General features: G+C 37.4%; 1 protein-coding gene and 1 long non-coding RNA gene across 5 annotated transcripts in view; one reads left to right on the plus strand and one right to left on the minus strand.

Moving 5' to 3' along the window:
* Nucleotides 1-9,163, plus strand: part of LOC142652921 (uncharacterized) — a 37,511-nt gene extending 28,348 nt beyond the window's left edge. The window contains exon 3 of the long non-coding RNA XR_012847985.1: nt 8,667-9,163. This is a non-coding gene — a long non-coding RNA (uncharacterized LOC142652921). The remainder of the gene's footprint in view (nt 1-8,666) is intronic.
* The window catches only part of KCNH8 (potassium voltage-gated channel subfamily H member 8), a 362,579-nt gene that overhangs the window by 262,708 nt on the left and 82,136 nt on the right, over nt 1-17,735 (minus strand). The window lies entirely within an intron of this gene.

The following is a 17,735-nucleotide window of genomic DNA, read 5'->3' on the forward strand; positions in this document are numbered from 1 at the left end:
CACGAAAATTGAGGAATCACTTTCTTCCCATTCCACCCCACAAAGGTTTTTTTTTTCCCGTTTCCCAATATTTTACATGGTACAATAAATGGTGCTGTGAAAAACTACAACTCGTCTTGCAAAAAACAAGCCCTCATATGGCTATATAGATGGACAAATAAAAACGTTACAGCTTTTGGAAAGGTGGGGAGGAAAATCCAAAAGTGAAAATCCAAAAATTGGCTGTGGCTGGAAAGGGTTAAACACAGGTTAATGATGACTGCTTAACTAAAGTTTAAAGATGGCTGTTTTAGCTAGCAATAGTTCTCTACTTCCCTATAATATTTTGCAAATATCCTTTTGTGTGTCAGATGGACATTTACTATTGTCTGCTTGTTCCCAACCTCTAAAATAATGTAGTGATTGGGACGTAATCATGAAATATTATGAAATAACACTGTCACATTGGGTCAAATTAGAATGCTTTCTGATCATGCGTGTCTAATAAGGCCAAAATGAACTTGCTGATTACGCATTTCCCAGCTGTAGTTGAAGTATAAAAAACATATAGTACAATAATAGTGAAGAAAAATTGACATAAAGTAATACAGACAGATTAGGGAATCTAAGTAGGAGAACAAGTACATTTATTAGAAATTTATTTTATAAATGTATTTTATAAAATAACCTATGGGAAAATTTAAAAAAACACCCTAAATTTATTATATAATAAAGAGGATCTGTCACCAGTTTAATACTTCTTTATCTCTTACCTAATCTAATGAACGTTTTGATGCTGATAACTACTGTTTATTTTATTTTTTTAAATGTTTATTATTGACAAAGTTCTGATAATTTTTAGATTTCTGCTAATTTTTTCTAAATGCCCAACTGGGCGTTTTTTTCTTTTCGTTTCTCCAAGTGGGCGTTGTAAAGAAAAGTGTATGATGCTGACCAGTCAGTGTCATGCACTTCTCTTTTATTCATGCACAGCTTTATTCACAGCCCAGCGTGATCTCCGATAGAATCGCTAGATCACGCTGTGTCGTCACTTACTCCCGCAGTTCCTTCACCGGAGCGATGGGAGATTGACCAGACATCGCCTCCAGCCGTGCCAGGATGATTATCCTCCTCAGCAGCAGTCCTGGCATGGCTGGAGTCGATGTCTGGACATTTGCATAAATCTAAAAATGATCAGGACTTTGTCAATAATAAAAGTTTTTTAGTACTTTTTTACTACATAAAAGTGTTTATTAGATTAGGTAGGAGATAGAGAAGTATTAAACTGGTGACAGAGGCTCTTTAAGTATTATGTATTTTTCTATTAATTAATATTTTGCAAACTGCTACATTTATTCCATTAAATTATGATATTATCTGCACCCAAGGAATCTGGGAGCGGTTGGCAGGAGATGAAATACAAAATAGATTTATGGTAAGGGACTATCGATGACATCTCCTACATATATCATGAATTATATATTCTATAGCAATAATAGTACAATTGCAACAAAGGAATCACATGGTGAGATACATTTTGTGGGCCTCTGGGTTATAGAATACCAGATAAAGTTTTTTTAAACCGTCCTCATTGTGGTATGCTTTGGTCAGACAGAATCCAATATGTTTGCATCTCTTGATGTAATGTGTTACTTTACAGAGATGAGGTGAGTTGGTTTACCTTATTCAACTATTCGCCGGTATACAGTTTCGCCAGTCCATAGAATATAATAGGCAAATTGATTTGCCTTCTATTCTCCTAAATTTCCACAAAGAATATTTCCAACTTGGCAAATTGATTTGCCTAGTTCATCGTAATGGCTGCTGAAAGTGTCAAAACTTGAAACAGGATAAAAAATGTTTAGGATGTATATATGTTTCCCTGGTTTCTCATTCTAACCTTGTTTATTCTTTATTCCTATTTCATCTCCCTACAGCTGCTCCCAAAAGCCATGGGCTTAGATGATATTATAATTTAAAAGGATGGAAGAGTTTTCTAAATATTAAATAATGAAAATAAAATACTAAAGGAATACAGTAACCGATGACTGTAGAATCACATTACACACGTTTGTTGGTAGTCTACTATCATGCAGACACAAAGATCTGATAAGAGATATAGACTCAAAATTTTATGATGTTTGTAATCAAAACTGCATTAGTTTAATATATTTTTAAAGTTCTTTATTTTAGATGTTCTGGAGAAAAAACAAAAACATGGTTGCAAAAGTAGACGCAAAATGGATGACAAAGAACCATTCTTAAATATATAATATGAACTTACTTTAAGAATTTAAAATGTATTTATTCCCAAATGAAAATCCTATGGTAACCTTTGAAAAGGCGGTTAGGTCATAAATCAGACATTCATTAAGAGCTTCAGGTATTACCATTTACAGATCTTTCCTGTAATATAAACCATTCTTTCTTCTAATTAGCCTAAAACTGTCAGTTTAAAAATAGTCTCCTGAATTTCTACAACTCAAGCAGAGATTACCATAGGTGAAGCTGTGCAAAGTGAAGTGAAATATCATAGTCTCGACAAACTTCACCTTTAGTCTTATTGGTAGATTTCACTTCATGACCATTTCTCTATATTTAACTAACAATAAATATGAAAAAATACAAGGGGGTCTAGAAAAGTCTGTCCCCCAATATGCCATTACTTTGCCACCACTCTGTCCCCTGTATGTCATAACTGTCCCCTGTATGCCACCATTCTGTCCCCTGGGTATGCCATCACTGTCCCCTGTATGCCATAACTGTCTCCTGTATGCCACCATTCTGTTCCCTGTGGATGCCATCACTGTCCCCTGTATGCCACCATTCTGTCCCCTGGGGATGCCATCACTGTCCCCTGTATGCCATCACTATCCCCTGGATATGCCACCACTCTGTTGCCTGTATACCATCACTGTCCGCTATGTGTCATCACTCTACCCTCTGTATGCCCATTGTGCTAAAAATACACTGGGCTCTAGAAAACTCTTGTTGGTCAGTTCTTTCATTTGACATGAAACATTAAAATGCAAAATGCAGACACATTTGCAGGGTAATAAACCTTACAGGGCACAAGACATATACCCCTTCCGTATGTTGCTTCATAGATATATGTATATTTTTTAACAGTTGTTATATTTTTTTGCTCCTCCATATCTATTATACTAACTGTCTTCACACACCGACCTCCAGATAGTGATAGACCCTCTTACTCAGTACCCTTCTACTGGCGCAATGTATCCCGCTCTACACCCACACTGGGAGAATCCACTACTCAATACGCCTCTTCATGTAGCTATTGAGTAGTGGACTCTCCCAGCATGGTTGAAGAACGGGTTGCCCTGCGCCTCCTTCTTTAGAAAGTGAGTTGTTGGCAACACGGCTAGCCTTTTATATTCTGGCATTTGCATTCTTTGGGCTCCAGCTTCATCAGGATCAAATATATACAATTGAGCATATTTGCGCTGCTCGCCATTATGAGGATGCAATACTCCTAAGACGATGATATGTTGATCCATTTATTCTAAATCAATAAGGCCCATAACCTGACAGAAATGCCATTTGTGATCACCTCGATGCAAATGCAAGACTATTAAATGACTCTATGATATCAATAAAGTTTTTTAAATGCCCATGCTGATATTTCATAAGTTGTTAAATTAATGTGGAAATGCCAATGCAATCTAATTGTACTACTCCTTGGGAGCAACATTTCAAAAACTTTCTATCAGAAGGTCTTTCTCCTGGAAAGTGTTTAGCATTACAAAATTCACAAATTTGGTTAAGAGTGCCACAGCATTTTCATCATGTATGTCGTTTCAGTACTTACTGCATGTAGCATTTTGTCGGGCTCGGAGAGCTCTAAAATCTCTATTATTGCGGTTTTAACACTTTTGAACAGTTTTTCAGGCCGTTCTTGCTGTCTGTTTCTGAGTTGTCTTTGTTCCTTTCGATTGCTGAGATATACCCTTTTTCGGGGCTCATGTTTTGTGGTTTTGCAATATTCACATTACGCACACGCTGAGATTCAGCTTCAGTTTGTTGTGCTGTCATTTCATTGTGACGATCATGCAAACGCTGAAGCTCAGCATTTCTTTCATCTGCAGTTCGTTGTTGCCGCCTCGTTCTGTCATAATTGGCTTTGCGGTGCTTAGCATCAGATTTTTCTTCTGCCATTAACTGCCTATTTGGACATGACATTGTTTATAGAAGTAATGTTGTCGTCTACAGTCCGCTCGCCTTCCCCACACACACCATGTGACCGTGGCATTCAGTTAACAGGGTTACATGACATCCATGGGCTAACTGAATAGGAATAATGGTGGAATTATTGTTATTATTGAATAGCTCTCATTCTGGCCTCATGCACATGGCCGTGCCCGTAATCACGGCCCGCGATTGCAGGTACGGCCGGCCACCGGCGGCCACGGGCCACAGCCCGCATTTTCGGCCCGTTCCCCCATACAAAGTATGGGAGCACCGCACGTAAAAAGCAAAAGATAGAGCCTATCTTTTGCGGTACACTTCTACGGCACGGACACCTATCCGTAGCGATACGGAAATGTGTTCGCGGCCAATAGAAACGAATGGGTCTGTAATTGCGGACCATTTTACGGTCCGCAATTCTGCAGATTTTTTACGGTCGTGTGCATGGGGCCTCACTGTGTGTGTATGTACTTGAATTACATTGTTGTCTGTCTCGAGGTGATGTTGTCATGCTCATAGCAACCAATCAAAGCTCAGATTTTCTTTAATTAAACTGCTCTGGCAAAATTAAAGCTGTGCTGTGATTGGTTGGTATGGGCCACAAACAGTTTTCTTTTTCAGACAGTTTGAATAAATCTGCTCACTAAAACAAAACATTTATTAAGGGAACCTGTCACCAGCATTTTCACCACGCACCCTACCTGATCACCTAGTTATAATAGCAGAAAACGTATAAGTGTCAACAACCATTAGTAAGCATTACAGCTTTCTCCATTGGTTGACACTTTTAAAAAAAAGTCATTCCCTTCCTTTAGTAGACTGCTGTTTAGATGCAAAGTCACCACTTCTGCCTCTAACACACATTGGTATTAGGGTTATTCTGTGTATCAGAGACACACAGGAGCTGCTGTCAGCTGAGCCGTTGGTGCAGCAGACTGACGGAATTGGCTTACAGCAGAGCTATGAAGCTTCTATGTATAGTGCATATATAGAAGCTGAATCGCAAAAAAGTAACAACATTTTTACTAAAATAAAATAGAAAATTGTTTTTAAGTACAAAATATTTACTTTTAATCATAAAAAAAGGCTACAAAGGTTTACATAACATTTAAGTTCATGTGTGATACAGCAGATCAGTAAATTTGATTACTCTTCTATCATCACCAAGTAGTGTGTGCCCTGATGTAGGATTTGATGTAAATTAAATATGGGGCAAGATATAGGGGCATGATTGTTCTTTACTTCAGACTCCTCAATTACATGTATACGTACATGTAGTCTACAGGTGAAGTATGGAGTAACTGGTAAACAAATCACATAACGTGTTTTTACATGACAGGTTGCAACTCAACCGTGAAATTATGTCATTCTGTGGTTATTTATTTCTAATTTACAAATTGGCCCTACTGCTTAATCTCTGAATTTATATTGTACTTCTAGAAGGCCAATAAAAAACTTATAGACTTATACAGAAATAAATACAATGCACTGTAAAAGATAAAACTAGCAACAATTCATTATCTATTCAAAATATACCAGACAAAAATATTCATCGGTGCAAAATAATTGTTTCATTAACAAAGCTATGGATCTCACTACTTTACCAATGCAAAGTTTGTAACAGGGCCTTCCCATATACCATATGCCATTAATAATACTGGTGTCATTTTATGTGTCAAAGGCCTTTGGGGCCTATTAGATACCAATTTAACCAAAAAAGAACCAGAAAGAGTCCCTAATTGAAAGTATAACTTATGGTATATCAACAGCAATAATAATAATAGCCATTAATATATACCACAAAAAAACTGTAAAAATTACATCAGAATTTTATAGATAAATCTTTATTCAAAGTTGCAAAGTAACAGTCAAAAACTGTCTCAGAATAAAAACATTAAAAGGTCAAAATAAAACCAGCCTGAGGTGGTGGTCAACTCTCCAGAAATATATACACAGAGCGCACATAGAACAAGAAATTATAAAAAGCAGTACAGATAAATACCATACTAATCCAAACCAAAAGTAGAAAAATAATTGCAATATAAACACAAAATAATAACGGAACGTCAGAACGAGACCCTGACGCAAATGTGAACGAAGCATTATAGCCAGCTTTTTTACTTTGTAGCAAATTCTCTAATCACATACAATATATGGAACAAGGTCAAACAAATTAAATTTGTTTGTTTTTTAAATAATTGCATATTTTTCACCAGATCAAGTAGAAGAAGAAATGATGGAATTACTCAATGCTGAGAAAAAAAATATGGAATCACCTTGTAATTTGCATTTCTACAGCAAATACCGAACCAGTTCTAAAAATCTAAATTAGTCTGCAGTTTATAGGCCTTATCGAGCAGTTGGACTTGGCTAATTGAAAGCAAAAACAGCCCCAATAAGACAGTTGTCAATTGAAAGATTTAAAAGGATTGTAAAACTCCTCCAAGAAATCCAAAACAGAGTGTTGCAAAAGATGTTGGTTATTCCCAGTCAGCTGTGTGTAAAATTTAGTGCAAATATAAACAAAATGGGAAGGTTATAAAAGTAAAAAAATGGGTAGACCAAGGAAGACATCAAAGCGTCATGATAGAATATTCAAAGCAATATGCCTTGGAAATAGAAAATGCAGAACAAAACAAATGGAAAACTAATGGGCGCAGGATCAATGTCTGTAAGAAATCATCTACATGCAATGGGATTTACATATAGAAAAGTCAAACGAAAACCACATGGAGTGTGGAGGATTGGGATGAAAGTGATATTCAGTAATGAGTCACAAACTGCATTAGCCAAGTATATGATGCTGAAACTTTTAGTCTGGTGCTGTTCTAATGAAACTCAAAGATGACTGCCTGAAGAAAACAATGAAATTTCAGCACTCATTTTTTATATGGGGTTACCGGTCAGGTGTATAGAGACGGCAATCATTACCGTAACAGTCAATGCACAAAAGAAAATAAGTTTGATGATGATAAAGTCATTATTCAGTATGATAATACATGTTGTCAGAGAGCAAAAGCGTGTTAGGAAAGGCATATCAACTTAATGTCATGGCCAGCAAATAGTACGGATCTCAATACAATTTAAAATTTAAGGTAGAATTAAGAAAATAGGTTCATGACAAGGCTCCATCCTGCAAAGCGATTTGTCAATCGCTCTTCAAGAAAGTTACAACCAACTTGATGTAGATATTAGTTATCATTAGAGAAGTCCATGCCTCAAAGAATACAAGACATTTTAAAAGCCAGAGAAGGTATAAGAAAGTACTAATTGTGATTTTTTTTTTTGTTTATTCCAGAATTCTTTCCTCAACATTGAGGGATTCCACAATATTTTACTTTACTTGATCTGTAAAAAAGTTGTCATTAATTGAAACAATTATATTTCATTTGTTTGATATATATCTTTCATGTAGTCAGAATTTTCAGCTATTAAAGAAACATTGTTTTGTGTCATATATGTGATATGGCTACCTACGAAGTTAAAATACTGGGTAAACATTGTCTAATTGTGGCGATTTCATATTTTTTTGCCTAGGGCTGTAGAATGAATGGGCAATCACAAGTTATGAAAACTACTTATGAGTAAGTGACATCACATGGATGTAACGTTAGGGCATATGCCAAGTATATTTAGAAAGTGGCCAACCTCTGGATCTGTCCAATTTTGGATATGGAACAGTAATGGAAAACAGTGTGTTTTATGCACACGCACACATACTGTATCCTGCATGTTTAGACTTTAAACATAGGGTCACCTCTGATGATGTCACCCCTATAGAGAAATGTATTGTACTGAAAAGCTCAATGTCATTTAAAATGGCAGTGTCATAGGATGCCACCTTTCAGATCATCAAATTTCTGGTAAAGCTGCATTGTTCTACTGTAAGTGCAGTTGTAGTAAAAAATTTATGAAATAGTGTTCTTCTAAATTTAAAGTTTGTAAAAAATGAATTTGCCGAGTTTAATGTGGATGAACTTGGCCGTCCTTCGTAGAGCCACAACCTTAACGCCATATTAGCTTGACGTCAATAATGTTCTATTGACTGAGTGGACTTTATTCCTGCAATTATATAAAAAAATCTAGTAAAAAAACAAAACATTCCCATAGGAGTGGAGTCTGTCATAATGGTAAAGGAGATGCCAAATCCATCAAACAAATATTTGATTTTCAGGTGTCCACATACTTTTTGATGTGTAATGTACCAATATGTTCACCATCCAGGATCTAATATGTTGGCAATAACCAAAATCAAACTATTGATGTGACTGTCTTCAATTTCATCAGATATAATTTTACATGCAATGTACAATGTTAATGCATAGACTTGAAACTTCAGCCATGGGCTCCAACAGTCTTATCCTTGTGTCTAACCGGGTTGATCTTGTATCTGTTTTTTTTCTTTTTGTTATGTGTTTAGCAACACCATAAGGCTCTGTTCACATCTGTACTACAATTTCCCTTATTCTGTTTAATCATAGGAACAGAATAAAACGTAAGCGCCAGATCCGCTGTATCAGAGAAACCAACGGCACAGACAGTATTCATTGACTTTAGTGGGTTGCATCAGGTTTCCGTCATGGATCCGTCATTCTGCCGGACAAAATAGCGCTGAATGCTGTCCTGTAAAAACAACGGAACCTGCAACGCGGCCCCCGACGCAGATATGAACGGGGCCTAAGCCTCTTGTACTTTTACTGTTTCTGCTATCCTGTCCAAATTGCATTTCTGTTTGATCCTCTGCTCTTCATTTGAAGTGACATTAGAGTTCCATTCCTTGTGTCCTGCACCAGGTGACATCCCTGTTCTGTTCCTGTGGTCTTCTGTTTCAATAATCCTGTGGTTTACAACATCTTAGCCGCCATGTCTCACTTGCTGTGTATCTTGACCTATTGTTTCCAAGCTACATCTGAACCACTTGTAATTTGGCTCTGATATTCTCTCTCTAATGTGGACCTTTGTCTTGCAATTGACATTCCATTAATTTATCATGTGATTCCTCAACTACGCCAAACAGGTTATCATTTTAGGATATCGCATAGAGAGAACACCTATAGTAATTACAGATGTTTCACAATGACCTGTAAAATCTTAAAGGGGTTTTCCCGTGAGAGACATTTATGACATATCCATGGGATATGTCATAATTGTCAGATAGATGCGGGTCCCACCTCTCTAGCACGGGGCCCCCTAAAACCCGTTCTAGCTTTGTCTTATCTCGCTGCCTCCCGGGCACTTCCTGGTTACATGGTCGGGAGTAACGAAAACAGTTGTTTCCGTAACTCCCATAGTAGTGAACGGCAGTTACGGAAGGAGCGAAGCATGCGAGCTACGCCGTTTCCGTAATTACCATTCACTTCTATAGGACTTACGGAAACAGAGTAGGTCAGCGAGCTACGCTGTTTTTTGTAACTCCCGACCATATAACCAGGAAGTGGCTGGGAGGCAGCGTGATAAGACAAAGCTAGAACTGGGTTTAGGGGGCCCCGTTCTAGAGAGGTGGGACCCGCATCTATTTGACATTTATGACATATCCTGTGGACATGTCATAAATGTCTCTCATGGAAAAACGCCCTTAAGGAAATCCTGAAAATATGACCTGTTTGAAAACATGACCTGCTGGTAGGTACTTAAGGACTGTAGTTTAGACACCCTACTCTGAAAACCCACCAGACAGAGTCAAAGAAGCCTGCTGCAAGCATTCCCAGAGATTTTGGCTCCCCTAGATTTTCATTGGCCTGTCTATGATTAAAATGTACTTTCAGTTAGGTATACTTTTTAATAAGTATAACTTTTATAAATAGAAGTATGTTGTATTCCCTATTATTCCATCCTACAAGGTTAATTTATCATTCACATAAATATTAAATTATGCATATATGTAGAATTGAATGTATCGATATTTTCTATCTCTAATATATGCAGACTCCAATAAAGAAATGCTGATTTCTATTTATTGAAGTCAGTATTCTGTCTGTGGAGGATGGACGATAAAGTATTCTATCTATGGGGAGATGGAATAGTAGGTACAGGCTGTCATAAAATATCCTGTGTCTTGCTGGTGAGCTGCCACATTTATTCATTTGTAAAATAATTCAGTCATTTGAATTTTCTATTCAACCATGGTGGTGATGGGCTGTCTTATAATATAAAAGCAAAGTGAGTGCAGCCTTTAAACAAGCTTATAAGTAAGAATTAATATGTGGCAGTACCATGAATAATTGAACAATGGCAATTAAGATTAGTTTAATTTAACTTTTCCGTTTTCTTCTAAAGAAGATTTAATCTGAAACATCATGTGAAAGAACCGGTGTATTACTGAGATGGATTATGTATCGAAAGTAGTGATTAAGCATACTTTGCTATTAAGAATCGTTTGATTAAAAGTGCAAACCTGGATATACATATGTGTGGAAGGCATAATAGTAAATCTGTGCACTGCATGGATAGAACATTGATTTTAATGAGTACCATGTAATGCCTCTTTTTCCCTGAGGTGGCGCTGTGGGGGAAATTGAACACCTGATCAGCTTATTTTCAGGAAATCCTTCAAACAACAAGAGATTCCCAAAGTGAACAACTCCTTCAATTATAGTGTTGGTATCTTTCAACTATATGGCTGTGTGTTTGCATCAGGCTTATTGAAATATTTTTCCCTATCATATTTTTTACTTATATTAATAAATGTTGCTGCAGGTTTTATAATCTGAAATTAAAATTTTATATCTATTCACTGCCCAAAGAAGTCAAACAATATAATATACACTGTTGAGCCATAACATTAAATCTATCTGTCTAATATTGTGTAGATCCCACGCATCTAAAATAGCTATGATACATCAAGTCATGGTCCCCACAAGACCTCTGAAGGTATCCTGAGGTATCTGGCACCAAGATGTTAGCAGCAGATTCTTTCAATCCTGTAAATTGTATGGTGGTGCCTCTATGGATTAGACTTGTTTTTCTCGTTTAGATCTGGGAGATTTGGATGCCGAAGTCAACGCCTTGAAATTTTTGTCATGTTCCTCAAACCATCCATGAACAATTTTTGCAGTATGGCAGAGCAGATTATCCTGCTGAAAGTGGTTACTGCCATTAGAAAATACTGTTTCTCTAAAGAGGTGTGTTTGCTCTGCAACAATGTTTAGGTTGGTGGTATGTGTTAAAGTAACATCCACATGAATGCCAGGACCCAAGGTTTCCCAGCAGAACATCGCCCAGAGCATCATTCTGCCTCCACCGGCTTGCCTTCTTCCCATAGTGCATCCTGGTGCCATCTCTTCCACAGCAATTTATAAGACCAGGGCACCTTCTTCCTTTGCTCCATGGTCCAGTTCTGATGCTTATGTCTGCATTGTTAGCGATTCCGAAGGTGGATAGTGGTCAACATGGGCACTTTGACCAGTCCACAAATACGCAGACCCATGCACAGCAAGCTGCGATTCACTGTGTATTTGGACACCTTTATATCATATACAGTATTAATTGTAATTTTCATTTATGGTGCAGTAGAACTTCTTTGGGATCGGTCTATACGGGCTAGCCTTCGCTCCCCACGTGCATTAATGAGCCTTGGGTTCCCATCACCATATCACTGGTTCCCTGTTTGTCCTTTCTTGTACCACTTTTGGTTGGAAGTAACTAGTACATAATGGGAACACCCGGCAAGACGCACCGTTTTGGAGATGCTCTAGCACAGTTGTCTAGCCATTACAATTTAGCCCTAGTCAAAGTTGCTCAGATAATTACGCTTGCCCATTTTTCCTGCTTCCAACACATTAACTTCAAAAATGAAATGTTCAATTGCTGCCTAATATATTCCATACTTTGACAGGTGCCATTGTAACTAAATAAACAATGTTATTCATCTCACCTGTTAGTGGATTCAATGCTATATCTGTACAGTATATAGAATTATTTACTGTATACAATGTGTGTGTGTGTGTGTGTGTGTGTATAGATAGATAGATAGATAGATAGATAGATAGATAGATAGATAGATAGATAGATAGATAGATAGATAGATAGATAGATAGATAAAGTCCAAATACAATGTCAGCCGCACAGCCTTGTAAATCATAGGTGGGTGCCGACCTGCCCAGGTCAGGGCTAACAGACCTGCTGTAGTAGAATCCAAAAATCAGGCAGCACTCCAAGGTATAAGCAAGGTAGAAAAAGGTGCTTTATTGGTCCATATACACACGACGTTTCAGCTCAACACAGGAGCCTTTCTCATGTGACTTGAGAAAGGCTCCTGTGTTGAGCTGAAACGTCGTGTGTGTAAAAGGCCCAATAAAGCACCTTTTTCTACCTTGCTTATACCTTGGAGTGCTGCCTGATTTTTGGATTCTAGATAGATAGATAGATATAAAACATAAAATATGCAAAAGTGGAGTAATATAAGGTCAAAATATAAGATAGGCTGTCTGTCAGATATTGGGCAAGTTTTTACTGTACTTGTAGCCTATTTCCCATGAAATTGCCAGTTAGTGGCGGCTTATTTGTAACTCTCACTTCATGAGAAAGATCGCTTTTACTAGGACAGAAGTTAAGTGAAAATTACTGGATTAAATGTTAAAGACCTCTAACCCCTTAAGGAACCAGCCAATGTTGGCCTTGCAATGTTGGCCTAGATTATTATTATTTTTTTTAAAGTTTGTCTCTTTGCATTACTTTTGGTTTTTTTGTAGGAATCTGGTACTATTTTGTGGTGCAAATAAATTAGCTTCTAATTTGTATTTACTTTTATTTTGGGAAAATTTGGAAAAACAGCAATTTCACCACAGATATTTATTACTTTTTCTTTACATCTACTCATAAATCATGTTATAATTTTATTGTACACATTGTTATGTCTGTAAGGATGCCAAATAATACATTATATTGAATTTTTTTAACTGATTAGTATGTCCACTGCAAGACTTTCGGAAGACTCAGCTTTATGATACCTGAACACCTTTACATCCTTTATCATGTATATTTTAATTGTCTTTATCATGAATGTATCATAGCACAGTGCCTCTACATTACTCATTATACACTCAGATTGTTGACAACATTTTTTTATTTCTGTTTGTCTATACAAAGCGTTGATATCATAGGGTACAGCTATTGGCATAGGCATTATCACTCAACTGTAGACTTAAAGTTGTGCCCGATGGCATTAATCATGCTTTCATACTGAATGGTGAAGACTTTTGGTACCACTATCTGCATTTGCCAGTGTTCACATTTCACTTCAAATGTAATGCAAAGAAAGCATAAATAGAAACAATGCATTGTCTTTTACTTATTTGTCCTGTAATCATTTGAAACAATAATAATTGTACCCATATAGAATCACTAAACTTAAATTAGGATATGTACTAGTTCCTTTTTTATAGCACAGTTCCATAATGTACAGTTATCATTTTAATATTATTAAATTAACTTAATTATTATTTTTGTTTCTGTTTTAAGAAAACCTGAGGCTCCAGGCGCTATGATTAATGTTAATAATATTTCATATTATTCATTTTTACTCTGTCATTCATATAAAAATGGGGAACCTATTTATTTGTATAGGATACATAAAGGTGTATGAAGTCACTCTTTTTCAACAATTAATTTAATTAATTCAATGGTTCATTCGATAGGTTTATTTATTACATTTATTTTAATTTCCAAAACATACCATACACGTGGGATTGGCTCCATGAGTGTTCCCAAAGACTTCAGTGGCTTGTTTTGCATAGTATTTGAGTGTGGAGCATGATAAGTCTGCCAGATGAAACACATAGGGAATGAGAAGGGTAAGGGCTCGTCCACACGTAGTAGAATTGCTGAGTATTTTCTGTCCAGAATTGCGGTTGGAAAATACGCAGCAGAATACAGTAGAATACAAATCTCATCCACAAGCTGTGTAAAAATTCCGAAATGAAATTGACCTGCGGTGCGTATTTTTCGGACCACAGCATGTCAATTCCTGATGCGGGAAGTGGACTGAATTGCTGCGTTTTTCAGAGGAGAGGTCTCCATCTCCCAGCATTGAGAAAAATGCAGCAAAATCTGCACAATTTTCTGCAGTAAAAACTGCAGGTAATGGAGCAGTTTTTCCACAGCAGAATGTCTACTAGTTTCTGCGAAATTGCTGCAGAAACTTTCTGTAGCAATTCCGTTACGTTTGGACAAGCTCTAACTATGAGAGGTGCGTTGGGTAATTTTTCTACTTGGGGGTCACATTTATCAGGGTGGTGCCCAATTGAACTGAATTTGGACGCCACTGAGGGTTTACCCAGGTATAACAAGAAGGAGATGCCATCCCAGCTAGCTAATAATCTAGATAAGTCATGAAGCTTGTCTCTCACCCCATTATTAAGATCTGCTGAGAAACGGCATGTTTGTTGGTTTGCATTGTAGCCTGCAATTATTTACCCCGCCAATTTTGGATAATTGCGTTTGTTCTGATTTCTGCTACATAGTGGCATTTCAATATGATTTTAAGCTAAATTATACATATATATATATATATATATATATATATATATATATATATATATATACATATATGTATATACTTACATACATACACACACACACACACACACACACACGTGCGCGCACGCACACACACACACAAACACACACGCGCGCGCGCACACACACACACACACACAGACCATCTTCCACTCCAGTGTTGTGTAACAACTACACTTCATCAAAGATATGCACAATCCATACTGTATATCACTCTATCTATGTCTTTCAAAAGAGCTGCTTGGAGGAGATTATTTTTTTTAAAGGGATAGCACTGTTTTTATTATACTAAACCAACTGTATGATAGTCAGTTGGGCTGTAATGTACTAAGAATCTGGCCAAAAGGAATATACAATGTAATAGAGCATTGCTTAGTAGCCATGAAGGATACCCCACCCCTCATTCAATAGCTGAGACCCAATAGCAATATGCCATGCCCTTCGGCTTATTGCCAATTGGACATTAGACAGGACTAAGGGACTACATTGCTCATATTGGTTAATAAAATAGGTCAAGCCTCCTTGAGTAAAGAAATATCCTACAAAAATATAAACAATAAGTATTTCACAGCACAGCAGCAGATGCAACACTCATTCTGATGGCCCATGCGGCTAGTTGGCTCCTCAACTGCCTTTTACAATTTGCCGTCCTATTACCCAGCTTCTTTGATAATTAATTTGAAATGGGGATAAATATTTAAGGGCATATTAGTTGTGAGTTAGTTGTATACTGTATTTATACTATGTATATTATGCATAAAATGTAGTATGATACATTGTGGGTAGTCTTAATTATGGTGACATAAGAAACATTTAAAATCATATAATAAAATGTCTTTCTCGTTTTATTTCAGTTTATTTATATAATCTAGCAATATCTCTTCTGCCTAAGAATATTCTGCTTTATAAGCGTATGTGTTGATATTATGAAACAGTCGACATTAACAAAGGTTCTTGTCCGTGCTCTTATCTCCCTTTAGCTATAATAATGAGCCAACATAGTATTTAACAACTGGAATTAAACTTGAGAAGCACAATCAACTAAGTACTGTACATCCCTTTTAATGAAATTGCATGGAGGAAAATTGGAACTCCGCCAATATGAGACAGTGTGTATAATTTCAATATGTACGTATGTGTAAGCTGCTGGTAACAAATTAATAATTTAGGCCATCAACTGCGTACATTCCCCTTTTATTCATCATGGAACATAAAAGGTCAAAAATGAAAATAAATATTTTAACATTAAGAGATATAGCAATTTAGGACAATATTAGACACAGTCAAATATTTGATCATTCAAGCCTTAAAGAGGCTCTGTCACCAGATTTTGCAACCCCTATCTCCTATTGCAGCAGATCGGCGCTGCAATGTAGATTACAGTAACGTTTTTATTTTTAAAAAACGAGCATTTTTGGCCAAGTTATGACCATTTTTGTATTTATGCAAATGAGGCTTGCAAAAGTCCAAGTGGGTGTGTTTAAAGTAAAAGTCCAAGTGAGCGTGTATTATGTGCGTACATCGGGGCGTTTTTACTACTTTTACTAGCTGGGCGTTCTGACGAGAAGTATCATCCACTTCTCTTCAAAACGCCCAGCTTCTGGCAGTGCAGACACAGCCGTGTTCTCGAGAGATCACGCTGTGTCGTCACTCACAGGTCCTGCATCGTGTCGGCCACATCGGCACCAGAGGCTGCAGTTGATTCTGCAGCAGCATCAGCGTTTGCAGGTAAGTAGCTACATCGACTTACCTGCATACGCCGATGCTGCTGCAGAATCAACTGTAGCCTCTGGTGCCGATGTGTCCTCGCTCGTCCGACACGATGCAGGACCTGTGAGTGACAACACAGTGTGATCTCTCGAGAACACGGCTGTGTCTGCACTGCCAGAAGCTGGGCGTTCTGAAGAGAAGTGGATGATACTTCTCGTCAGAACGCCCAGCTAGTAAAAGTAGTAAAAACGCCCCGATGTACGCACATAATACACGCCCACTTGGACTTTTACGTTAAACACGCCCACTTGGACTTTTGCAAGCCTCATTTGCATAAATACAAAAATGGTCATAACTTGGCCAAAAATGCTCGTTTTTTAAAAATAAAAACGTTACTGTAATCTACATTGCAGCGCCGATCTGCTGCAATAGCAGATAGGGGTTGCAAAATCTGGTGACAGAGCCTCTTTAAGCAGCATGAACACGTTGTATATTCCTTCCTGTGTCAGTTTATTTTATTGCTTTCCTTGCTTTGTTTTTATACATATTTTTTGCTCTGCCACATTTTTTATACTGGAAATGGTGATGCCACGAAAATATGTCATACAGTATAGTAAAAAAGTAAGTCAGCTCAATCAAACCAATTTATCTACAATACTTCTGCAAACTAGTAGAATTTCTACCTATAAAGCAGCAGGTTGGATACTAGCCTCATAGAGACAGTTGATATCATTGCCACGTGCACCCCCTCTATTGAGCTTAACATGCTGCAAAAGCCCATTTCCAGTTATAAAATAGTACTTGTGGAGGGGCTATCATTACCACTTTGTGAAGAATATGTGAGGAGTATCCCTCACTCCTGCTAGTTCTTGTAAATTTATAAAATATTCATTGAGTACAGATCCTTCTGATATGCAACATACTCCCTAGTAGATGCTATACAGCAGGGATCCACATGCAGTATGGAGACTGGTGGGAACAAGGACCATATCTCACGAGCAATGTCGACAATGATAGAAAACATCTAAGCATAATAATAATAGTAGCAGTTGTAGTAGTAGTAGTAGTAGTAGTAGTAGTAGTAGTAGTAGTAGTAGTAGTAGTAGTAGTTGTAAAGGATCTGCCAGGCACAACTTCTGTGTATACGCCCATAGGTAATCAGTCTGCACCTGAGTCTATGTCTCTGAGACTGACTCCATCGTCCACCAATCAGGATGGCAGGCTTAGGAGTGGGAGAGCCTATCGCAGCCTGGCCAGACGGAGCTAGCTCCCGCCCTCTGTCTATTTATACCTGCCTTTCCTGTTCCTCCTTTGCTTGTGATTCT

The sequence above is a fragment of the Rhinoderma darwinii genome, chromosome 5 (assembly GCF_050947455.1).
Source record: "Rhinoderma darwinii isolate aRhiDar2 chromosome 5, aRhiDar2.hap1, whole genome shotgun sequence".
Lineage (NCBI taxonomy): Eukaryota > Metazoa > Chordata > Amphibia > Anura > Rhinodermatidae > Rhinoderma > Rhinoderma darwinii.